Here is a 27,191-nt window from a genome sequence, read left to right as displayed (position 1 = left end):
TATAATCACTTATATTTTATACACATCCTGTGAACAGCTGATATCTACCGCCATATGGTCCTGTATATAATCACTTATATGGTATACACATCCTGTGTACAGCTGATATCTACCGCCATATGGTCCTGTATATAATCACTTATATTGTGTACAGATCCTTTATAGTATACTGGTCTGTATATAGTGGTTTTATTCAGTACAACATTTTCAGTTTTCCACCTACAGAGCTATATGAGGGCTTTATCGGTATCTATTTGGTTTTGATGATTTTTTCATCCTATTTTTTGTTGTTTGTTGTGTGTATACAGAGGAGCTGTTACAATGTTTGCATTTGCACTATTTGGTGAGGTTGTTAAATGTATTTATATTATATTTATATTTGCTGGGTATCCCCTTAAATTTATTGCCTGTTGTTAAATAAATGTTATTTACAATTGTAAGTTTTATTCTCTAAATGTAATTTTTTTGTGCGATATAGGAAAGTTCCCCCCGCATATATATTGTATCCATCCCATCCCCTCTGCCATTTCTTTACCCCTGATCCCTCGTCCTCTGTGCAATCGGGCCACACCCTTTTTTTTAGCTCCACCCCCACATAGCCACACATGCAACCGGTATTTTTCTGAGGGAAAGGTGGCAACCCTATACTACCTGTATTCTTCGGCAGGCCCGGCTGATGCCTGCGGTCTCCACGTATTAATTCATTACTTTTCCTTTAAGAAAGTAATGAATTCTGGGGGATGAGTGAGGCGACGTGCCTGTGCGCAGTTACGTACTGCAGCGTAGCTCTATTTGCCCGCCAAAGAAGAGCTGTGTCGCAGTTGGAAAAGAGCCCTTCACCAAGACGGTCGCCTGCAAGGTAGCTCCTGCTGCTCCAGCTTAATCTATGGCCGCCCGCCCGCCTGCAATGATATTTCTCACATGAATCATCATCACTCAGCTTTCCTAGTAGGATTCCTGTGAGAAATATAATTGCAGTCGTATTTTTTCCACCCAGCTTTACTAGGCTTCAAAACAGCCAAGTTTGCCTACATATGCGGTAACACCTAAAATATAATTGCACAAATCTAACAGCAGCCATAGGAAATATTATTGCAGCCATATTTTTTTCACCCAGCTTTCCTAGACTTCAATACAGCAAACATTGCCTAAATATATGTTACCACATATTTAGGCAAACTTTGCTGTTCTGAAGACAGTCTAGGAAAGCTGGGTGAAAAAATATGGCTGCAATAATATTTCCTATGGCTGCTGTTAGATTTGTGCAATTATATTTTAGGTGTTACCGCATATGTAGGCAAACTTGGCTGTTTTGAAGCCTAGTAAAGCTGGGTGGAAAAAATATGGCTGCAATAATATTTTTCACTCAGCTTTCCTATGGCTGCTGTTAGATTTGTGCAATTATATTTTAGGTGTTACCGCATATGTAGGCAGACTTGGCTGTTTTGAAGCCTAGGAAAGCTGGGTGGAAAAAATATGGCTGCAATAGTATTTTTCACTCAGCTTTCCTATGGCTGCTGTTAGATTTGTGCAATTATATTTTAGGTGTTACCGCATATGTAGGCAGACTTGGCTGTTTTGAAGCCTAGGAAAGCTGGGTGGAAAAAATATGGCTGCAATAATATTTTTCACTCAGCTTTCCTATGGCTGCTGTTAGATTTGTGCAATTATATTTTAGGTGTTACCGCATATGTAGGCAAACTTGGCTGTTTTGAAGCCTAGGAAAGCTGGGTGGAAAAAATATGGCTGCAATAATATTTTTCACTTTGCTTTCCTTTGGCTGCTGTTAGATTTGTGCAATTATATAACAATATACCGGGTATATGAAAATGATGTCAATAGTGCCTACACTAACCCCTCGTCCTGACCTCACACACAGCCTACCTCCCACAGTCCTGACAGATCCCTATCCCTTGAATTCACTGCTTCCTGAAGGTACCTGTGATGAGGAGCCTGTATTGACCCCCCGTTTAGCCCCTCCCCTTTTAGTCCCTCCCCTTTTATGGCTCCGCCTTTTTCCGATGTCTCAATGCTATCCCCCCCAGATTTTTTGGGCTTCCTACGCCCCTGGGTCATACAGTTGCAAAGGATCAACTTTTGGGTACGTGCACTGGCACTTAACCCATTGGGGATGGAGGGTGTATGGATACGCCCTCGCGTCCCGTCACATAAGGACAGAGGGCGTACCTGTACGCCCTCTGCATTTCCGATCACTGCCGCTCTCCAGGCGGTGATCGGACCGGGATGACTGCTGAAATCATTCAGCAGGCATCCTCCATGTATCTCTATGGGAGAGGCGGGGATGCAGCGTTCGTGCCTCCCCCATGGAACTGTATGGGGAGGCTGTATGGAGGGGGCGTACCATCGATCTCCATACACATTACACCCATTAGCTGCTCACATAGAGCGGCAATGCGGGGGCCCTGTTTGGGAGATCATGGGGGGTTCGAGCGGTGGTCAGACACTTATCTTTTGCTGCAGATGTCCTTTAAGCCAGCTGAATGTCTGCTAGGTGCCGCTAAAGTAATTGGATCTCATAGATGGTCCGGTGGAAATCAGCCCAAAGAATGAAAAAGTTAATTCTTTGGGCAGATGTCCATTCCACTGTGATGATTTTACACTATGCACAGCGCAGCAGAATCCCATTGAAAACAATGGGAGTCTGCTGCAAGTGGATTTCTGCCGACAGACTGTCTCCAGTGTGAACGATACCCAACTACCCCAAGACTCCTTAGTACTCTTTCAGACCCATCTTTCCCCTCTTCCTTTAGACCCCTAAGTCCCCAAGACTCCTCTGCCCCCATCATCCTCCTTAACACTTTTCTGACCTCCGCCCATACCCCTTCACCCCCCTAAGACCCCTCAGTCAGCCTTTTCCACACTTTTGTGCCCTCCCAGCCCACTTCTCCTCAGACACCCCCTTCAATCATCCTTCACACTGTTCTGCTCCCCTCCCAAGACCCCTCAGTCATCCTCCTTTACTTTTCTGCACCACCCCCAGACCGCTTCCCCCAAGACCCCTCAGTCATCCTCCTTTACTTTTCTGCACCACCCCCAGACCGCTTCCCCCAAGACCCCTCAGTCATCCTCCTTCCCACTTTTCTGCCCCAAGCCCTTCTACTCTGCACCCTGTCATCATTCATCCTCCTTTACACCTTTCTGCCCCCCCCCAGAATCATCCTCCCCCAAGACCTCCCAGTCATCCTTCTTCACACTTTTCTGACCCCCCCCCCAGATCCCTTCTCCACCCCAAGACTCCTCAGTCATCCTCCTTCACATTTTTCAGGCCCTCCCAGACCCCTTCTTCTCCACACATTCCCTTTAGTCATCCTCCATCACACTATTCTGCCCTCTCAGACTCATCCTCCCCCAAGACCCCCCAATCATCCTCTGTCACACTTTTCTGTCCCCCCAGACTCATCCTCCCCCAAGACCCCCAGTCATCCTCCTTCACACTGCCCCCTTCTTTTCCGCACCCCTCCCATCAGTCATCCTCTATCACATTTTTCTGCCCCCCCCCCCAGACCCCTCACTCCTACGCACACCCCTCTTCAGTCATCCGCCTTTACATGTTTCTTCCCAGCCTTCTTCTCCTCTGCATCCTCCCTGCCATTTAATTATCTTCCTGTATGGGACCTGTCCGGTAATAGGAATAGGTCCCACTGACTGCATGGACACTGGGGGGTTAACATGTGCCGAACAAGGTTGGGCCCTCCCACAGGTCGGGGTGGGAACTGGGAGGATAGTTACGCCCATAGGAGATATAGGAGACTCTCCTGCTTCCTCCCCTCCTCTTACCTCACCAGCAACGAGAGACGTCCCGCCCTCCCGCCCCTTTTGGTTTGTTATGATTTGTACTGTTTTCTTGTATTTATGTCTATTTAGGCCCGCGCTCCGGTTGTTCGGCGTGTGGGCTTGCTTGTTTACCCTTTTTATAATAAAAAAAAAATGAATAAAAATAGAAAAATTTTATGAAACATAAAAAAAAAAAAAAAAAAAGGTGGTTTACGTTTCAGAGGCCGTACTGAAGGCTTGTCTACTCCCGTGGTGTTTAGGATTGTTTTCTGCTTCTTGTACTTATTTCTGTATTGTGTTTTTATTGTTCTGTTTGTCTCTGGCATGGAATGGTATGACCTTAGAAGATGGAAGATGCCGTGGGCAGTCATGCCCGTCGGGGATCCGACGGTTGGCATTCCTCTGCGGCTGTGGAACAGGTCAATATCACCGTTTTTTGTTATATGGTTACTGCTATGCAGTGTTGAGTTAGAGTTGCACGCTATAGTGCTGTTTATTACTATTAATAAAATTGGAGCTGTGACCACCACCTCAGCCCACTAAAAGAGAAGCACGGTGTCTGTTGTTATTTACTGAGCGGGGGGGAGGGCAAAAGGTTTTGTAGAGGGAAGGTGTGTTCAATGCAGTCTTTACACTTTCTGCCTTTCCCCCTTCCTCTCTTACCTTGTAGGGGACAGGGGCGGATCCAGAGTCTAGTCTCCGGAGGGGCACTATTAGAGTATCAGGTGCTGGTTGACACGCCCCCTCCCATAGACTTGCATTGAGGGTGTGTGGTGTGACATCACAAGGGGCATGGCTATGACATCACAACTCCCGCAGCCTGTACCCAGGGTTTGGAACAAAATGTTCAGAACGCTGGGGCAGTGGAGCACCCCTTTAAGTATGCAGCATAGTGCCCCCACACTAGATAGGCAGCATAGTTTCCAGTTCCCCCACACTAGGTAGACAGCATAGTTCCCCCACATTAGGTTGTAGTCCCCCCCCCCATTAGGTTGGCAGTATAGTTCCCCCACATTAGGTTGTAGTTCCCCCACATTAGGTAGGCAGTATAGTTCCCCCACAATAGGTAGGCAATATAGTTCCCCCACATTAGGTTGTAGTTTCCCCACATTAGGTTGGCACTATAGTTCTCCCACATTAGGTTGGCACTATAGTCCTCCTACATTAGGTTGGCAGTATAGTACCCCACATTTAGTTTGCAGTATAGTTCCCCCACATTAGGTTGGCAGTATAGTTGTGATGTCCGCAGTGTAGCAGGTTGCAGAAAATAATTTCCAACATAATAATCAAATATACAAATTGTCACAGAATGGGAAAGTGCTAAAGAAGTTTTTACCATTTAAAACTACAGCTCCCAGTATGACCTAAGTAGTGGTAAGGGTATGCTGGGAGTTGTTGTTTCACCCATGAAAACTGCAAAACTTACAAGTGACTTCAGTTTTGATGGGACATAGTGAGGAGAATACACAATGATATCAGTGACTACAGGTGACAGCTTCGATGGTAGATACCGCTGTGACTTTATCAGCTAAATCTTCTCTCTGCAGAAAATGACACCTAGGTGGCTCCTTAATTTGTCAGCGGATTCTGATCCTCTATATGAAAACAATAATTATTGCAATACTGCTAAACACCGTATCCTCTGAATACCCCACACTGTAGCCTCTGAATATAATACTACCACACACAGCGCTCTCTGAATATAATACTACCACACACTGCACCCTCTCAATATAATACTATCACACACTGCACCCTCTGAATATAATACTACCACACACTGCACCCTCTGAATACAAAACTACCACACACTGTATCCTCTGAATATAATACTACCACACACTGTACCCTCTGAATATTATACTACCACACACTGCACACTCTGAATATTATACTAGCACACACTGCGCCCTCTGAATATAATACTACCACACACTGTACCCTCTGAATATAATACTATCACACACTGTACCCTCTGAGTATAATACTATCACACACTGTATCCTCTGAATATAATACTATTACACACTGTACCCTCTGAATATAATACTACCACACATTGTGCTCTCTAAATATAATACTACCACACACTGTACCCTCTGAATATAATACTACCACACACTGTACCCTCTGAATATAATACTATCACACACTGTATCCTCTGAATATAATACTATCACACACTGTACCCTCTGAATATAATACTACCACACATTGCGCTTTCTAAATATAATACTACCACACACCGCGCTCTATGAATATAAAACTACCACACACTGCGCTCTCTGAATATAAAACTACCACACACAGCGCTCTCTGAATATAATACTATCACACACTGTAGCCTCTGAATATAATACTACACACACTGCTCTCTATGAATATAATACTACCACACACAGTGCTCTCTGAATATAATACTACCACACACAGCGCTCTCTGAATATAATACTATCACACACTGTACCCTCTGAATATAATTTTACCACACACTGCGCTCTTTGAATATAAAACTACCACACACTGCGCTCTCTGAACATAATACTACCACACACTGTACCCTCTAAATGTAATATTACCACACACTGTACCCTCTGAATATAATACTAACAAACACTGCACCCTATGAATATAATACTATCACACACTGTACCCTCTGAATATAATACTACCACACACTGTACCCTATGAATATAATACTGCCACACACTCCGCTCTCTGATCATAATACTACCACACACTGTACCCTCTAAATGTAATAATACCACACACTGTACCCTCTGAATATAATACTACTAAACACTGCGCCCTCTGAATATAATACTACCACACACTGCGTTCTCTGAATATACTACCACATACTGTGCTCTCTGAATATAACACTGCCACATACTGCGTTCTCTGAATATAATACTTCCACACACTGTACCATCTGAATATAACCTTGCCGTGCAGTGCACCCTCTGAATACAATACTGTAATGTATTGTGGCCCATAAAAATCGTACCAAACCTGAAATTCCTTTGTAATATACACCATACCTCTAAAATGCAAAACACTCTGTTCCCCTCACATATAGTAATTATGCCCCATCCTGTGCCCCCATATATAATAATTATGGCCCCTCCTGCACCCCCCCCCCACATATTAATAATGTCCGTCCTGTTCCCCACCACATAATAAAAATGCCCTCTGTCCTGTGCCCCTTACATATAATGCCCCCTATGCTGTGCCATTCACATATAATGCCCCCTATGCTGTGCCACTTACATATAATGCCCTCTGTTCTGTGCCCCTCACATATAATGCCCCCTGTGCTGTGCCCCTTACATATAATGCCCCCTGTGCTGTGTCCCTTACATAAAATACCCCCGTCATGCTCCCTTACATAAAATACCCCCGTCATGCTCCCCTAAATGCCCCCTGTGCTGTGTCCCTCATATAATGCTCTTATCATGTGCCCCTCACATATACTGCCCCCAGTCCTGTGCCCCTAACATATAATGCCCCCCTGTGAAGTGCCCCTCACATATAATGCCCCCGTCATGCTCCCCTAACATTTAATGCCCCCTGTGCTGTGTCCCTCATATAATGCTCTCATCATGTGCCCCTCACATATACTGCCCCTGTCCTGTGTCCCTAACATATAATGCCCCCTGTGACTTGCCCCTCACATATAATGCCCCCTGTCCTGCCCCACAGGGGGGCATCATATGTGAGGGACACATGAAAGAAGCATTATATCTGAAGGGCACATGATGATGATGAGGGCTTTATATGTGAGGGGCACAGCACAGGGGGCATTATATGTGAAGAGCACAAGACAGAGGACCCCCTGTCATGTGCTCTTCACATATAATGCCCCCCAGTCAGGGAAACCTCACATCAAATTTATCCTTTTTTGTGCCCGCTAAGTTTTTTTATTGCCCCCTGAGCCCAGTGCCATATAGATGTGCCAAACAGTAAAAGAAAACTACATACACTTATATTACGTTCCCACACTGAGAAGCTCTCTTCTTCTTAGTTGCACAGACAGTGCAGACAGGTGAGCGACGAGCCGCGGTGACGGGATCTTCAGGCACCGGCGCGATAATGTGACATCATCGCTCCGGCCTGCCGTTGATCGCCGATCACATTCCAGCGGCGAGAAAGGTAAATTAATGAGCGAATGGTGGAGTGAGAGCTGACAGCTCCCGCTCCACCATGTTAGAGATCGGGGGGCAAAAATCTCGGGGGGGGGGGGGCAATTGCCTCCCCCCCCCCGGGTTCTGCCACTGGTAGGGGAGGCTTAGTCAGCAGGCTGTAGAAGTGAGCGGGGCTCCGGGTTCCTCTCCTCCTCGGAGCAGAGTAGCTGGGGCAGGGACGTCTGTGACATCAGGGGCGTGCCTGCGCAACGACGTTTGCTGCTCTTAAAGCAGCAGTGTCCCTGCCCAGGCTCACTGCACTTGGGGCCGGGGGACTGGTCACCGGACGGAGCACGACCCCTTTTAGGGTATGGGGCGGGCTATGTCAGTGAGCAGGCAGAGCGGGCTGTTTTCTTCACTGCACCGGCCACTACTTTCAAAGCGGAAGCCGAGGCTTTTAAAGCAGTGGCCGATGTAGTGCAGAAAACAGGTGTATCACGACAGGGCAGGTGGACGGCCCAGCCCGCTGGGCAAATGCCCGATGTCTAGTCCGGCCCTGAATGGCAGTCGCAGACAGTCCCTCTCTCTCTCAAAGTCTCCTATAGGCTCCAACAGCAGCAATCTTTTATCTGAGCTTCTGCTTGCTGAGTCAGCCTGTCTGTAGGGTGCACCTTCTCAGTGTTGACTGTAAGGCTATTGTGGTGTCCCGGTACCATATTGCATACCGTACCTTGTATGGTGGTCCCCAAAGTCAGAGTAACTACGCTCAGGTAGGGTCCCCAGGGTGGGACAGCCCCTAGTTGCCTTTCCTCTACTCTAATTCTGTGATGTTTTACGTGTAAATATTTAATAATAATGTACCGTATTTATCGGCGTATAACACGCATTTTTAGGCTAAAATTTTTAGCCTAAAATCTATCTGCGTATTATACGCCGATAAGCCGCTGCAGTTCAATGATTTAAAGTGGGCGCTTTAAATCAATGAACGCAGTGGCTTTTGCAGGTCCAGAGACCTGCCGTCTCTGCCCGATTCTCTGCCCCTGCATGTCCTGGGGTCCAGAGACTGCCGGCGCCGCTGCCCCATTGCCTCCCCCATCCCCATTTTTTTCTGATCCCGCAGAAGCCCCCAGGAAAGGCAGGGGGAGAAAGGCCATCACTGCCCGCTTCTCTCCCCCTGCCTTTCCTGGGGTCCAGAGCCCTGTTGCCGCCGCTTCTCTCCCCCTGGCTATCGGCGCCGCTTCTCTCCCCCTGGCTATCGGCGCTGCTGTCCCATTGCCGGCGTCACTGCCCCATTGCCTCCCCCATCTCCGGTTTTATAATTACCTGTTGCCGGGGTCGGGTCCGCTCTGCCTCTTGCTCCGGTGTGGTGTCTCCTGTGCCGTTGCTATGCGTTGCGCTATGCAATGACGAGTGATGTCGCGTTGAAGACGTCACTCGTCATTGCGCCTCGCAGTACATAGCAACGACACAGGAGACGTCACACCGGAGCCAGAAGCAGCGCGGACCCGACCCCGGCAACAGGTAATTATAAAACGGGGGATGGGGGAGGCAATGGGGCAGCTGCGCCGGCAAACGTTTTTTACAAAATATCCTTGGTAAAATGAGGGTGCGTGTTTTAGGCCGGTGCGTGGTACACCCCGATAAATACGGTATATTTAATATAATGTATAGTATATAACATAACTTGTTAGCGTCGCAGGACCTTTGGTCATGTGACTGGGTTAAATCCTCTATGGTATGTTAGAGGACCTTTGGAGGTCCTTGGGTCACCAGCTACCCATAATCCTGTGTGAAGGTGATTGATCAGTATTGGACCAATTAGCTCTAGTCCAGCCCCTTCCCATATAAGGGAGCTGTAGCCAATTATCGCTCTCTTGAGTTGCTGCTCTCGTGGATGCCGGACTAGCAGGACGGATCTGCGCAACTTTCAAAGACACGCTAGGCCTGAAAATCTACCGGCCTCAGCTGAGCGTGACTACTGGACACAAACTAAATCCCCTAAATCCAGTGGAACAGCTTATATCAATCTAAAGACTCAAAATTGCTTAAGATCCCAACCTTTGTCAATCTCCAAGAGAACTTGCAAATGTAGAGACTGTTCCTGTTGTGAAGTTTGCATAAAATCTTCAGTAGTAAAAGTTACAACTGTTTTCAGCAAGCTCTCCGGTTGTGTACATTCAATTATTCAATGCCTCCCTATCGCTCTTGGGAAGGGTGGCGGTAGGACAAGCATTACAGAGGAGCCGTCACCCTGGTGTCACGAATAGCAAGGGTAAACCAGATACCCTTTAGTCACTGCACAGCTACACCCCATATACCCTACTCCCCCAGGCTATCACGTAGCTTTTTGGTGTCCTACGAACAGGATATGGGTGTGTGCCTACAGCTGTTGCCACCAATCAAAGTGTACTCCCTCCTATGTAAAGGACTTTACTTATGTACTGTGAACTTCCTTCAAAGCTACGGGACTGTGTTTCTGGTGCTGTGTGCAAAAAGTGCGCACGAAATGTAAGGGGAGAGGCGAAAAGTACTGCGAAGCCGCAATTTGCAGCGCAAGGGGTTAAAGGCAGCGCTAGTTCTTCCCGCACGTGCGATCCTGAAACTCTGCCTACAGAGGTATCCGGAGCCGCGGCGGCCATCTTCACCGAGCCTCAAACAGAAGACCTACAGAAAAGCATAGTTAGAACAATAAAGAAATGCAGAGGACCGAAAGCTTTAAAGAGCCAGCACGGTGTAAAACCCTGAAGTGTCAGGTCACTAAGTTAAGATCTTGGCTGGGTTCTACTCAACTCACGATCGTCGCACTCAAGTTCCAGCTCAATGCACTCAATTTCCAGACCAGCGCTCTTAAGTTTGAGATCTATGCACTCAATTTCCAGATCAGCGCTCTAAAGTTTGAGATCTACTCACTCAAGTTCCAGATTAAAGAACAGCTACTTCTCGTAAAGGGACCGACATTCCCGAGCTTCATTTAAAGGGACAATTCCGTTTGCCGAAATGTGGGATCCAGCAGCAGCAATACCGCTTCAAGGACCTGCTCTAGTACCTGCTCCAGCGTCTGCACCACCTGCACCCCTATTCAGCAAGATGGTGGTGCTCCGGTGGTTTCATCAGCAGAACCAGCACAGTTGTCAGGACAAGTTAAACCCGATTCATCTCCAGCTACTGCACTGACCTCCAGGACACCTGCTGCCGCACCTGTCTTCCTGGGAAATCCTGTCCTCCCACACTACAACGGTGATCCGTTTACACTGAGGGACTTCAAGGAGAAGATATCCAGCCTCTTCGCTTTTTATGCTTTCTCCCCTCATCTACAGGTGCAGTTACTTACTGGACAGCTGCAGGGACCTGCATTAGAGGAGATACGCACATGGCCACCGGCCGACAAGGCTGCAGTAGGGAAAATCTTTGAGGGGCTCTATCAAGTGTTCGAGTCTCACTCCCCCTCTGAGGTACATCTGAGACTGTATGAGCGATGTCAGAAGCCAGTTGAGACTCTTCGGGCCTATGCTGTAGCCCTACAGAACACTTTAGAAGCAGTACAAAAGCTATATGGTATTACACCCGATCAGAGCAACAGGGTGTTGATGGACAGGTTCATAGATGGGGCACAGAACAAGTGGGATAAGGCCCAACTCAGGATGCTGGCTGAACAGAATTCCGACATGGCTTTCCCTGCCTTCAAGAGGTTAGCCATCAAAGTCATTGAGTCAGGGCCCAACGCGGAAGAAGTTAGGCCCGCTCTGCTGAATCATTGGGAGCCCCGGCCGTAACCACGCCTCAGCCCGCAACTGCCTCGACTCCCTCTAGTCCCTGGGCTAATGACTTACAACATGTACGGCAGGACATTGATCAGTTAACTAAAGCTGTTAAAGTGATGGTGGGCAGGGCTAACTCACCTTCATCCAAGGAGCCTGCCCCTCGCCCTGCCAGGCCACCTAGTACCCCTCTTGTGAGGCAAGGCCACCTGGAAATCCACGACCGGTTTGTAGTCATTGTAATAAGACTGGACACTGGAAGCGCCAATGTTGGGCTTTAAACGGGCATCCCCTGCGGTCGAGGACCGCCCCCCGGGAGTAACCATTGAAGGTCCAGAATTAAGAAGCACCAAAATAGGACTATCGATGCATGTTGCCCCCTGCCCCTATGTAAAAATTGTGGTAGAAGGGGTTAAATTGCAGGCCTTGATCGACACTGGGTCCCAAGTGTCCACTTTTCCTCAAGGGGTGTTTTACAAATATTGGGGTCCTGAGATGTTTATGCGAGCCTAATGATGTAGACTTTCGGGTGATGGCAGGGAATGGGAAACCTGTACCGAAGCATGGCTACTGTGAGCCCACAGTGCAAGTAGGGAATCATGTCCTCAGGGTACAAGGTGTTATTGTTACTAGTGTTGGTGATGAACATGCTGCTGAGTTTATTTTAGGAATGAACATCATGAGACACTGTTTTGATGACATAGTTAACTCATTGCGTGCCTCTCTTCCCTACATGTCACCCTCTGGCCGGCGAGCCGCGCAACACCACCTCAGGATACTCCAAGCTGACAAGTTCGCCAATCCTCGAGGGGAGATCTGCCGGGTGAGAATCCATGACATACGAGCTGTTACCCTGAAGCGCAGACGGAGACTATTATGTGGTGTCGTGCCTGACCCGGGGTGAAGAACCAAGATTATCAGACACTCCTGGAACCCATGCAACTGGAGGACTACCCTGTGGTATGTGCAGCTAGAAGCCTTGTGACTGTGAGAAATGGGAGAGTCTTGGTTCGAAGGATTAACCTCTCCCAAGCCGTTAAGAGATTAACCAAGTATACTCCTATCGCTCAGTTACATCACCTGGACTTACAAGACGTGATGTCCAAGCCACAAGTTGCTAGACAGTGGACTGCTCAGGCTTCCCAAGGGGCCGACAAGAGCCCTGTGGACCCATGGTGGACTCAGTTGCAGATAGGAGACGAAGATACTCCCCAGGACCAGGTTGGAGGAGTCATTCAAGTGGCTAAACAGTTCCAGGAAGCCTTCAGTAAACACCCCACCGATTTTGGCCGGACCACGATTATCCAGCATCGGATCCTATCTGGAGATAGTCCTCCCATCAAAGAGAGGCACTGGCCAGTCGCACCTGGGATGTACCAGACAGTGAAGATGATGCTGCAGGAGATGAAGGAAGAGCCAGAGTTCCTGCGCTGCTCCTTTAGTCCTTGTCAAAAAGAAGGATGGGACCATTTGATTTTGTGTGGATTACAGGAAGCTGAATAATGTAACCCACAAAGATGCCTACCCTCTTCCAAGGAAAGAAGAGTCCCTTATTGCCTTGGGATCCGGGGCCTATTTTTCAACACTAGACCTGACTAGTGGGTATGGGCAAGTGCCCATGGCCGAGGAAGATCAGGAGAAGACGGCATTTGTGACCCCGGTGGGGCTCTTTGAGTTCAAAAGTATGCCTTTTGGACTTTGCAATGCATCGGCTACCTTTCAGCGCTTGATGGAGAGATGCCTCGGACACCTGAATTTCTTCCTGAACCTGAAGTGTTCTTCTCTATCTGGATGATGTTATCGTTTATTCTCGGACATACCAAGAACACCTGGACCATCTCAGAGAAGTCTTCCAAGTCCTGACACAACATGGCCTGAAATTCAAGCCCTCCAAGTGCCATTTGTTGAAACCCAAAGTCCACCATCTGGGACATGTCGTCAGTGCCAAAGGCGTACAACCTGATCCTGATTAAGCGAGTGCTGTAAAAGACTAGCCTACACCTAGAACTGTACGGGACATATGGAGTTTCTTGGCATTTGTGGGCTATTACACTTCGCTCAAATTGCTGGGCCCCTGACTACTCTGCTGCGGGGGATTGCCAAAGAGAACTACAACTGAAGACTCCCGATACAGTGGCATGAAGACCAAGAAGTAGCCTTCCAGGCCCTGAAGTGCCTCTTTACTGAATCCCCCCATCCTAGCGTACCCTGATTACAGCCAGCCATTCCGACTGTACACTGATGCCAGCTTTGAATGTTTGGGGGCCATTCTGTCACAGATGCAGGGTAGTAAGGAGAGAGTTATATACTATAGTATATATACTATAGCTCCTTCAAGCTAGAACTCCTTGCTTTGGTCTGGGCGGTCACTGAAAAATTCAAGGACTATTTGGCAGCTACTCCCTTTACAGTCTACACAGATAACAATCCTTTGGCACACCTAAACACTGCCAAGCTGGGAGCCATTGAGCAACGCTGGGCCTCTCGATTGGCCAACTATGACTTCAACATCAAATATCGAAGTGAGAAGACCAATGTTAACACAGATGTGCTCTCCCGCATGGCCTGGCCCCCGGGGAACAACCACCAATGGAAGATGTGTGGGAAGATGTAGAGATGCCGCCCTTTTACCAGAGGTTCGTGAGTCAGAGTACTCTGACGGCTCAAGAAGGTGAAGACCCTGGGCATCCTAAGGTCCCCGAAGATCTGTATACCTGGAAGACCTTGCAAGACGAGAGTCAAGTCATGGGGGATCTTCTGGACTATCTATTGCAAAAGAGAATGCCGACTAGGCTCCGCAAGGTGCAAGGGGACTTGGAGTTGAAGAAGTTGTGGCGACAGAGAAATTGTCTGTTCCTCCACAAAGGACTGCTATGCCAAAATTCCTTGGACCCAGTCTCCGGAGAACGCCTGCATCAGATCTTAGTCCCTCGAAGGGATGCAGCCATGGTTCTTAATGCCTATCATGACCAATCGGGACATTTTGGGGTCCACAAGACCGAGGCTACTATCCGAAGGAGGTTCTATTGGGTGTGGATGCGTGGAGATATTGAGAAGTGGTGTGCCGAGTGCACCATCTGCAGCATCACCAAGAACCCTCGCAAGGACACAAGAGCACCTCACATCCCATCCATACTAAATGGCCTGACCAACTGTTTGCTCTGGACCACGTGAAGTTATCCCCAACCCGATCGGGATATACCTATGCCCTGGCCATGGTGGATCATTATTCCAAGTGGGTGGTCGTTGTGCCCGTCAAGGATCTAACTGCCAGAACAGCTGCCCAGGTCTTCTACAGCCATTGGGTCCAACCTCTGGGGTGTCCTGAATCGGTCCTCACTGATCGAGAAACTGCGTTTGAGGCTCAGTTATTTCAGGAACTCTGTCAGTTCCATGATTGCAAGAAGCTCCGGACCACTGTATATCACCCTCAGGGGAATGGGTTATGCAAAAGGATTAATCAGGTATTCATCCACATGCTAAGGGCATCTGTTTCAAAACATGAAGAGTGGCCCCGACTCCTGCCTGAACTGTTGGAGATTTACAATAGTACTATCCACTGCTCCACCAGATACACTCCCTTCTTCCTTATGATGGACCGACATGGCCAACTGCCCAACAATAGAGGCTTTGGGTTACAATAACCTTTTAACAATTCCCCTCAAACCTCTCAAGATTGGGTTTCTGAGCATCGAAGGAGGATTGAAGAAGCTAAGGACATTGTGGAAAAGAAAATGGGCGAGGCTCAGTACAGGCAGCAAAAGGACTACAATCAGCATGCCTCCACTCAGCCACTGCAACTTGGGGATAGAGTCTGGCTCAGAAAGTTTCCACGGTCACATAAACTGGATTCTCTGTGGGAGTCAGAGACTATTAGGGATAGGAGCGTGTAGCCAATGGACCCTAGTAGCCAGTTTATTGGTAGAAAGCCTCAGGCAAGCCAGTAAAACCCTCAGTGTACTAAACATGTAACCAATATGGCAAAAATGTCTAGTGAGATTTAGAACTGTTAAGTAGGATGTATCTCATGTAAATAATATCATCCTGTTACTAAATTCATGAACCAAATAATCCTGTTCATGAGTTTACCCATGCTTATGTATGTACCTCAAAAAAGTTAAGTAGCTTTGTAGAGATGGACAGCCTGATTGATGGACATTCAAGAAGTTATGCCCAGGACTGTTATAAACCAACCTTCACTTCGTCCCTCTGTCTTAGGGGACAGACGTCGAGGCCGACTTATTTTAAGTAAGGGGGTTTGTGGTGTCCTGGTACTGTATTGCATAACGTACCTTGTATGGTGGTCCCCAAAGTCAGAGTAACTACGCTCAGATAGGGTCCCCCAGGTGGGACAGCCCCTAGTCGCATCTTCTCTACTCTAATTCTGTGTTGTTTTACGTGTACATATTTAATAATAATGTATATTTAATATAATGTATAGTTACTTACCTTGTTACCGTCGCAGACCTTCGGTCATATGACTTGGTTAAATCCTCTATGGTATGTTAGAGGACCTTTGGAGGTTCTTGGGTCACCTGCTACCCATAATTCTAAACTAATCCCTGCTAAAGCTAGCGTGACTACTGGACCACAACTAAATCCCCTAAATCCATTGGAACAGGGCATATCAATCTAAAGACTCAAAATTGCTTAAGGTCCCAACCTTTGTCAATCTCCAAGAGAACTTGCAAATGTAGAGACTGTTCCTGTTGTGAAGTTTGCAGAAAATCTTCAGTAAAAGTTACAACTGTTTTCAGCAAGCTCTCCTGTTGTGGACATTCAATTATTCAATACCTCCCTATCGCTCTTGGGAAGGGTGGTGGTAGGACAAGCATTACAGAGGACCCCTCACCCAGGGGCGGACATATCACTTGTTCAGCCGATTCGGCTGCACAGGGGCCCAGCGTGTTAGGGGGCCCCCCTAGTAGTCCAGGTCACAGCCTGGGCCTCACAGTTTGGGCCCCTGCAGGGCCCCCTGCCAGTACTTCATACTAAATGCTGCAGCAACAGGTCCCGGACCTGCCGCTGACAGCAGTACTTTACCTTTAAACCGGCCGGGCGAGACGGACAGGCCAGGGGCTGATGGGAACAGACGTGCCCCGCGCAGGCACGCACGTCTGTTCCAAGCCCGTGACGTCACATGTCATGGCCTCTGACCCCGGCAGAAGCGACAGGAGCAGCAAACCCTCCCGCCTCACACGGCCGCATCGCTGAGCAGATGAGGTGAGGAGAGCGACGGTCAGGTGCAGGGCGGTGGGGGAGGGGATTGCAATGATGATGAAGAGGACAGGAGGGGTGTTGAAGAGGTTGGTGGTGTAATGATAAGAAGGATTGGGTGTCTGGGAGAGCGTAGTGTTGATAAGGAGGACCAGAAGGGGGGGGTCAGGGGTGTAGTGATTAGGGGGTTTAATGTTGATGAGAAGGACCCGGGGGGGGGGGGGGGGGGTGTCGGCTGTGTAATAATGATGAGGTGCTTAAGGTATATGGGGTGATGAGGAGACTGAGGATGGAGTGCATGGGGTGATGAGGAGACTGAGGATGGAGTGCATGGGGTGATGAGGAGACTGAGGATGGAGTGCATGGGGTGATGAGGAGACTGAGGATGGAGTGCATGGGGTGATGAAGAGACTGAGGATGGAGTGCATGGGGTGATGAGGAGACTGAGGATGGAGTGCATGGGGTGTATGGGGTGATGAGGAGACTGAGGATGGGGTGCGTGGGGTGTATGGGGGTGATGAGGAGACTGAGGATGGGGTGCGTGGGGGGTATGGAGGTGATGAGGAGACTGAGGATGGAGTGCATGGGGTGTATGGGGTGATGAGGAGACTGAGGATGGAGTGCATGGGGTGATGAGGAGACTGAGGATGGAGTGCATAGGGTGATGAGGAGACTGAAGATGGAGTGCAGGGGGTGTATGGGCTGATGAGGAGACTGAAGATGGAGTGCATGGGGTGATGAGGAGACTGAGGATGGAGTGCATAGGGTGATGAGGAGACTGAAGATGGAGTGCATGGGGTGTATGTGGTGATGAGGAGACTGAGGATGGAGTGTATGGGGTGATGAGGAGACTGAGGATGGAGTGCATGGGGTGTATGGGGGTGATGAGGAGACTGAGGATGGAGTGCACGGGGTGATGAGGAGACTGAGGATGGAGTGCGTGGGGTGTATGGGGTGATGAGGAGACTGAGGAGGGGGTGCGTGGGGTGTATGGGGGTGATGAGGAGACTGAGGATGGAGTGCATGGGGTGTATGGGCTGATGAGGAGACTGAGGATGGAGTGCATGGGGTGATGAGGAGACTGAGGATGGAGTGCTTGGGGTGATGAGGAGACTGAGGATGGAGTGCATGGGGTGTATGGGGGTGATGAGGAGACTGAGGATGGAGTGCATGGGGTGATGGGGAGACTGAGGATGGGGTGCGTGGGGTGTATGGGGTGATGAGGAGACTGAGGATGGAGTGCATGGGGTGATGAGGAGACTGAGGATGGAGTGCATGGGGTGATGAGGAGACTGAGGATGGAGTGCATGGGGTGTATGGGGTGATGAGGAGACTGAGGATGGGGTGCGTGGGGTGTATGGGGGTGATGAGGAGACTGAGGATGGGGTGCGTGGGGGGTATGGAGGTGATGAGGAGACTGAGGATGGAGTGCATGGGGTGTATGGGGTGATGAGGAGACTTAGGATGGAGTGCATTGGGTGATGAGGAGACTGAGGATGGAGTGCATAGGGTGATGAGGAGACTGAAGATGGAGTGCAGGGGGTGTATGGGCTGATGAGGAGACTGAAGATGGAGTGCATGGGGTGATGAGGAGACTGAGGATGGAGTGCATAGGGTGATGAGGAGACTAAAGATGGAGTGCATGGGGTGTATGGGGTGATGAGGATGGAGTGCATGGGGTGTATGGGGTGATGAGGAGACTGAGGATGGAGTGCATGGGGTGTATGCGGTGATGAGGAGACTGAGGATGGAGTGCATGGGGTGATGAGGAGACTGAGGATTGAGTGCATGGGGTGTATGTGGTGATGAGGAGACTGAGGATGGAGTGTATGGGGTGATGAGGAGACTGAGGATGGAGTGCATGGGGTGTATGGGGGTGATGAGGAGACTGAGGATGGAGTGCACGGGGTGATGAGGAGACTGAGGATGGAGTGCGTGGGGTGTATGGGGTGATGAGGAGACTGAGGAGGGGGTGCGTGGGGTGTATGGGGGTGATGAGGAGACTGAGGATGGAGTGCATGGGGTGTATGGGCTGATGAGGAGACTGAGGATGGAGTGCATGGGGTGATGAGGACACTGAGGATGGAGTGCATGGGGTGATGAGGAGACTGAGGATGAAGTGCATGGGGTGTATTGGGGTGATGAGGAGACTGAGGATGGAGTGCATGGGGTGTATGGGGTGATGAGGAGACTGAGGATGGAGTGCATGGGGTGATGAGGAGACTGAGGATGGAGTGCATAGGGTGATGAGGAGACTGAGGATGGAGTGCGTGGGGTGTATGGGGTGATGAGGAGACTGAGGAGGGGGTGCGTGGGGTGTATGGGGGTGATGAGGAGACTGAGGATGGAGTGCATGGGGTGTATGGGCTGATGAGGAGACTGAGGATGGAGTGCATGGGGTGATGAGGAGACTGAGGATGGAGTGCTTGGGGTGATGAGGAGACTGAGGATGGAGTGCATGGGGTGTATGGGGGTGATGAGGAGACTGAGGTTGGAGTGCATGGGGTGATGGGGAGACTGAGGATGGGGTGCGTGGGGTGTATGGGGTGATGAGGAGACTGAGGATGGGGTGCGTGGGGGGTATGGAGGTGATGAGGAGACTGAGGATGGAGTGCATGGGGTGATGAGGAGACTGAGGATGGAGTGCATGGGGTGATGAGGAGACTGAGGATGGAGTGCATAGGGTGATGAGGAGACTGAGGATGGAGTGCATGGGGTGATGAGGAGACTGAGGATGGAGTGCATGGGGTGATGAGGAGACTGAGGATGGAGTGCATGGGGTGATGAGGAGACTAAGGATGGAGTGCATGGGGTGTATGGGGTGATGAGGAGACTGAGGATGGGGTGCGTGGGGTGTATGGGGGTGATGAGGAGACTGAGGATGGGGTGCGTGGGGGGTATGGAGGTGATGAGGAGACTGAGGATGGAGTGCATGGGGTGTATGGGGTGATGAGGAGACTGAGGATGGAGTGCATGGGGTGATGAGGAGACTGAGGATGGAGTGCATAGGGTGATGAGGAGACTGAAGATGGAGTGCAGGGGGTGTATGGGCTGATGAGGAGACTGAAGATGGAGTGCATGGGGTGATGAGGAGACTGAGGATGGAGTGCATAGGGTGATGAGGAGACTGAAGATGGAGTGCATGGGGTGTATGGGGTGATGAGGATGGAGTGCATGGGGTGTATGGGGTGATGAGGAGACTGAGGATGGAGTGCATGGGGTGTATGCGGTGATGAGGAGACTGAGGATGGAGTGCATGGGGTGATGAGGAGACTGAGGATTGAGTGCATGGGGTGTATGTGGTGATGAGGAGACTGAGGATGGAGTGTATGGGGTGATGAGGAGACTGAGGATGGAGTGCATGGGGTGTATGGGGGTGATGAGGAGACTGAGGATGGAGTGCATAGGGTGATGAGGAGACTGAAGATGGAGTGCATGGGGTGTATGGGGTGATGAGGATGGAGTGCATGGGGTGTATGGGGTGATGAGGAGACTGAGGATGGAGTGCATGGGGTGTATGCGGTGATGAGGAGACTGAGGATGGAGTGCATGGAGTGATGAGGAGACTGAGGATTGAGTGCATGGGGTGTATGTGGTGATGAGGAGACTGAGGATGGAGTGTATGGGGTGATGAGGAGACTGAGGATGGAGTGCATGGGGTGTATGGGGGTGATGAGGAGACTGAGGATGGAGTGCACGGGGTGATGAGGAGACTGAGGATGGAGTGCGTGGGGTGTATGGGGTGATGAGGAGACTGAGGAGGGGGTGCGTGGGGTGTATGGGGGTGATGAGGAGACTGAGGATGGAGTGCATGGGGTGTATGGGCTGATGAGGAGACTGAGGAGGGAGTGCATGGGGTGATGAGGAGACTGAGGATGGAGTGCTTGGGGTGATGAGGAGACTGAGGATGGAGTGCATGGGGTGTATGGGGGTGATGAGGAGACTGAGGATGGAGTGCATGGGGTGATGGGGAGACTGAGGATGGGGTGCGTGGGGTGTATGGGGTGATGAGGAGACTGAGGATGGAGTGCATGGGGTGATGAGGAGACTGAGGATGGAGTGCATGGGGTGATGAGGAGACTGAGGATGGAGTGCATGGGGTGATGAGGAGACTGAAGATGGAGTGCATGAGGTGATGAGGAGACTGAGGATGGAGTGCATGGGGTGTATGGGGTGATGAGGAGACTAAGGATGGAGTGCATGGGGTGTATGGGGTGATGAGGAGACTGAGGATGGAGTGCATGGGGTGATGAGGAGACTGAGGATGGAGTGCATTGGTTGTATGGGGTGATGAGGAGACTGAGGATGGAGTGCATGGGGTGATGAGGAGACTGAGGATGGAGTGCATGGGGTGTATGGGGTGATGAGGAGACTGATGATGGAGTGCATGGGGTGATGAGGAGACTGAGGATGGAGTGCATGGGGTGATGAGGAGACTGAGGATGGAGTGCATGGGGTGAGGAGGAGACTGAGGATGGAGTGCATGGGGTGATGAGGAGACTGAAGATGGAGTGCATGGGGTGAGGAGGAGACTGAGGATGGAGTGTATGGGGTGATGAGGAGACTGAGAATGGGGTGTGTGGGGTGATGAGGAGACAGAGGATGGGTTGTGTGGGGTGTATGGGGTGATGAGACCGAAGATGGGGTGCGTGGGGTGTATGGGGGTGATGAGACTGAGGATGGGGTGCGTGGGATGTATGGGGTGATGAGGAGACTGAGGATGGGGTATATGGGGGTGATGAGGAGACAGAGGATGGGTTGTGTGGGGTGTATGGGGTGATGAGGAGACTGAGGATGGAGTGCGTGGGGTGTATGGGGTGATTCAGTGGTGTATCGTGGTTGGCAGTATTATATTAATAGAGTACAGTGGTTGGCAGTATTATATTCAGGGGTACAGTATTTGGCAGTATTATATTCGGGGGTACAGTGGTTGGCAGTATTATATTCAGGGGTACAGTGGTTGGCAGTATTATATTAATAGAGTACAGTGGTTGGCAGTATTATATTAATAGAGTACAGTGGTTGGCAGTATTATATTCAGGGGTACAGTATTTGGCAGTATTATATTCGGGGGTACAGTGATTGGCAGTATTATATTCAGGGGTACAGTGGTTGGCAGTATTATATTCAGGGGGTACAGTATTTGGCAAGGTTATAATGATTATTGTCATCATACAGAGGATGAGGATCTACTGACAAATTAAGGAACCAATGATGTCCAGGTGTCAGACTCTGCAGAGAAGATGGAAGAAATCCTGGTGTCTGGACCAGAGGAAGAAGAAAAGTAAAGACAACAGAGAAGACGTCACTCAGGTCAGTGATATCATTGTGTATTTTCCTAACTGTCCCATCAGAGCTGTAGTCACTGATATCATTGTGTAGTCTCCTGACTGTCCCATCAGCTGTATTCACTTCAGACATGATGGGAGTTGCAGCTTTCCAACATCTGGGGAGCCACTTGAACCAAGGTGATTGGTGGGGGTCCCATGAGTCAGACCTCCACCATAAAAATGGGCTGTTTATTTTAAAATGCCTGGGCCTATTTTTGGTCCCAGTCTGGCCCTGCCTATAAGTCACTTCTATCACTAAGGATAAGAAGCCAAGGGGTGTCGTGCTAAGTCCAGGGGTGTGAATGTAAAGGGGAGCACTGCCCTCTGCCTCCCAGCTAGATACGGGTCAGGCTGACCCAGGGGAGTACTCACTGGGCCGCACACTGAGAGGGACAGGGGCCACCCGGAGCCCACCTCAGGAGCCGTTCCATCCACCTGTGGTGGACAAGGCAAGTGGCGACACTACACGCGCGGGGTAAGTGGAGGCCCTCCGGTGGGGTCTAGGTACATGAGGGGGCACAGTGCTGTGGGGGGGGGGCAGGCACATTCTTTGCACAGGGGCCTTCTGCTGTCTGTGTCCGCCCCTGCCCTCACCCTTGCGTCACGAATAGCAAGGGTTAACCAGACGCCCTTTAGTCACTGCACAGCTACACCCCATATACCCTTCTCCCCCAGGCTAACACACTATGTTCACACAGAAAATTTACATGCAGTTATTCTGTAGATAATGGAGCGGTGTCAAAACATGCTGGCGCTAGGACCACTCGGAAATTTGCTGTCTCATAGCCGGCAATACATTTCTGAGCAGAATACACAGACATGTCTATTCTTTCTGCGGACACCAGAATTAAAATTTCTGTGCCAGATATTTCCTGTGTTTAAATTCTGCTGTGCGCACAGTGTGCAGGAATCCCATTGGAATTCATGGGACTCTGCTGCAGCAAAATTACCGTGTGGAATATTGCTGCAGAATTTCTGTGCGGAAATCCTGATGTGTGAACATAACCTAAGATTTATTAAAAGGTGGACGGTGCAAAGAAAGGGTGAGACCAAAGGGCTGGACAAAAGAGCGGCAAAATGAGGTTTTGCCTACGGTGGCAAAATTCTTGCACCAGCCCTGGTGGCAGCGGCCCGAGCTGCTGAACAGGCAGGGTCCCAGTGCCATTTCAACCCCTCCCCCCATTTCAATCCCCAGTCCCCCTCTGATCCCCCCTTTGCCATCTCAATCAGCCTAGTCTTGGCCGGAGTGTTTGGTGTGCAAAACTCTGCGACTTTTGCACATGTTGCATGTCATAAATCAGTGTGGAAACTGTGCACCTAGAAAACCACACCCATCCGCCAGTGCAGAAAGCCATATATACCATCAGAAAGCTGCCACATAAATGCGGAACGCGCTGTATGCAGAAACTATACAGATATATAGCACCAACCTATTGTGAAAACAATCATTTAGGCTGAGTTTCCACTTTTTTTTTTTTTTTTTCTGGCAGTTTTTGAGCCAAAGCCAGAAGTTTATTCAAAAGGAATAGGACATATAAAGGAAGGACTTATACTTCTCCTCCCTCATGGATCCACTTCTGACTTTGGCTCAAAAACTGCCAGATAAAAAACCCAAGTGGAATCCTAGCCTCAGGCTGGGATAACACTTGGCGCATTTGTAAAACGAAAAAAAAAAAAAAACACCATGCTCGCTGCGGGCACATGTTATGTGGGAATCAATAGGGTAATATGAAACACCAGACACTAATTGTTTTCTTCATCTTTTTATTGCGTTTTTAGGCTATCAAATTTTTTGTATTTAAGGGTACGTTCACACAGGCGGATTTTTTTGCGGGTTTCCTGCTGCGTATTTGAAAAGGGGCGGGCTCTTCTCGGCTGTCCGCAGCAGATTTTCCATGGCGGAATTTAGTAGGGACTGTGGTGGATTTTCCGCAGCGTAAATACCGCCACGGAAAATCTGTTGCGGACAGCCGAGAAGAGCCCGCCCACTTTCAAATACGCAGCGGGAAACCCGCCAAAAAATACGTCCGTGTGAGCGTACACTTATGAAGTTTTGGCATTTTTCTTCCCAATTTTTCTATAGAAACCTTTGAGTCACATAATGAAAGAATCCCATGACTTGTAATGAGAAAAGCCAGGGAGAAAAAAAATGCCAATAATAATAATAATAATCATACACATAGGGGGAGATGTATGAAAACCTGTGCAGAGGAAGTTGACCAGTTGCCCATAGCAACCAATCAGATCACTTCTTTCACTTATCAGAGGCCTTTTTAACCTCTTAAGGACCCATGACGTATGCATACGTCATGGGTCCCGGTCCTGCGATATAACGTGGGGTCACACGGTGACCCCGCATCATATCGCGGCGGGCCCGGCGTCATAGTAAAGCCGGGACCCGCCTCTAATAGCGCGCGGCACTGATCACTGTGCCGCGCGCTATTAACCCTTTAGCCGCGCGCTCAAAGCTGAGCCGTGCGGCTAAAAACAAAAGTAAAAGTGCCCGGCTAGCTCAGGGAGCTGTTCGGGATCGCCGCGGTATAATCGCGGCATCCCGAACAGCTGTAGCACAGGAGGAGGTCTTCTTACCTTCCTTCCTGCAGTCCGATCGCCGAATGAATGCTTCAAGCCTGAGATCCAGGCTTGAGCATTCAATCGCCGAAAACACTGATTGATCCATTCCTATGGAGATGGATCAATCAGTGTAAAAGATCAGTACATGCAATGTTATAGCCCCTTATGGGAGCTATAATGTTGCATAAGAAAGTGTAAAAAAATCATTAACCCTTTCAATTATCCCTTCCCCTAATAAAAGTTTAAATCACCCGGCATTTCCAAAAATAAAAAAAACATTGTGTAAATAATAATAAAAATAAACATATGTGGTATCGCCGCGTGCGGAAATGTCCGATTTATAAACATATACCGCTTTTTAAACCACTCGTTCAATGGCGTACGCGCAAAAAAATTCCAAAGTCCAAAATAGCGCATTTTTGATCACTTTTTATACCACAAAAAAGTGAATAAAAAGTGATCAAAAAGTCTGATCAGAACAAAAATGAAACCGCTAAAAACTTCAGATGACGGCGCAAAAAATGAGTCCTCAAAGCGCCCTGAACACAGAAAAATAAAAAAGTTATAGGGGTCAAAAGATGACCATTTTAAACGTATACATTTTCCTGCATGTATTCATGATTTTTTTCTGAAGTGATACAAAATCAAACCTATATAAGTAGGGTATCATTTTAACCGTATGGACCTACAGAATAAAGATAAGGTATCATTTTTGACAAAAAATGTACTGCGTAAAAATAGAAGCCCCCAAAACTTACAAAATAGTGTTTTTTCATCAATTTTGTCGCACATTGATTTTTTTTCCCGTTTCACCGTAGATTTTTGGGTAAAATGACTAATGTCATTACAAAGTAGAATCAGTGACGCAATAAATAAACCATTATATATAATTTTAGGTGAAAATTTTTAAGAGTTATGATTTTTTAAAGTTAAGGAGGAAAAATTGAAAATGAAAAAACGGAAAAAGCCCGGGTCCTTAAGGGGTTAAAAATGAAAGAAGGTTGCTATGGGCAACCACTTTTCCTCTTAACAGGTTTTGATAAATCTCCCCCAGTGTTTTTGTCAAAAATGCCACAAAGATGTCATTTTGGAAGAAAAGAAATGAGGTGGGGTAGATTTTTTGGTGTTTTTCAAAAATTGTGACTGGTACTAGGCGTATGCCTGGATTAAACACGGTTTATATGTGGCATTTTTCAAATCACACATTGCTTTATCTTCGGCGCCCCCCCCCCCCCCCCCCCCATGTCAGGCCATGCTGGGAGTTGTAGTTTTGCAAGTCTGAAGAGTGACATCCTTCGCTCCAGACCCCAACTTCAGGGACGTCACTCGTCAGACGCCCAGGCTGTTGGGGGCCACAAAATGATGTTACAAATATTAAGCGTCTGGATAGGAGAAACAAATATAACGCACCCATAGGGAGTAGCGCCATTTTAATAAAAAAATGCAAAATAAAAAATCCCTTAGATAACAGTCATGCAGAATATGTTAAAAAGCTTTTTTTAGGTTTCAGCCAATCAGAGAGCAGCACTGCTCAAATAGAACTCCCAGGAGGTAACAGCGTGTCACACATGTGATGTCATAACCATTGTCCACCAGAGAGCAGCACTGAGCAGATATAACACTGCTCCTGCTCATTCTTCACCAGTGAGGGGCCGGTGCTGGACACTGTAGGGACGCGGGAATGTGAAGTCAAAAACATGACTGTGACTGGTAAGTGCCACATTAGTGTTTAGTGCAGTACCATGTGCATTTCTATAATAACCTTGTAAATAATCTATCTTTTGTTTTCCTATCTTAGATGCACTATTTCCAGCATGTGGAGTAGCATTTCCGGACTTACTGCAAGAAGTTGGATGATGGCCTAGATTTCCGGACTTACAGCAAGAAGTTGGATGATGGCCTAGATTTCCGGACCTACAGCAAGAAGTTGGATGAAGGCACAGCCCCTCAAATCACGCACATACACAGACACATTTGCCCAAATTCTAGAGGTAACCTCCTTTAGTATGCCCAGAGGAAGGGCAATACAGTAGCCATGGATTCCCTACAGGTTTCCTCCCCTCTGGAGGTTTTTCCTGTCCTGAGTTAGTTACTGTACGCTCTTTGTGAGTGATGGGAGGTTACAAAAAATCCCTACACAAACACTTTAATAAATAATAAATAAAGTTTCCCTTTTTTTAAACTGTTCTTTTGACTTGTTCAACTCATTTATTTTATTTCTGTGTGTGAAAAATTGTGTTAGCAAAATGTGGATGACATGAGTTTTTTTTTAAGTGTCAAATGTTGCTCTCCTGCATGATCTGCACAGTGCGGTGCAGAGAGAGGCGGCTGATGCTGGTTGGTATAGTTACTGAGGCAACCGAAGCACACCCACCAAGTTCCGTGCATAAGCC

At 48.6% G+C, this 27,191-nt stretch overlaps 1 long non-coding RNA gene across 2 annotated transcripts; it reads left to right on the top strand.

The window, feature by feature from the left end:
* The first annotated feature begins 840 nt into the window (after nt 1-840).
* LOC130345692 (uncharacterized) lies at nt 841-26,958 on the top strand. Of its 2 annotated transcripts, none has more exons than XR_008884299.1 (3): nt 841-859; nt 26,444-26,508; nt 26,597-26,958. It is a non-coding gene; the product is annotated as an uncharacterized LOC130345692 (long non-coding RNA). The 2 variants fall into 2 exon arrangements; XR_008884293.1 differs by lacking the exon at nt 841-859 and adding an exon at nt 25,821-25,904.
* The last annotated feature ends 233 nt before the right edge of the window (nt 26,959-27,191 follow it).

The sequence above is a fragment of the Hyla sarda genome, chromosome 1 (genome assembly GCF_029499605.1).
Source record: "Hyla sarda isolate aHylSar1 chromosome 1, aHylSar1.hap1, whole genome shotgun sequence".
NCBI lineage: Eukaryota > Metazoa > Chordata > Amphibia > Anura > Hylidae > Hyla > Hyla sarda.
Note: the sequence above shows the minus strand (reverse complement) of the source record. Positions and strands in the feature narration are given on the sequence as shown.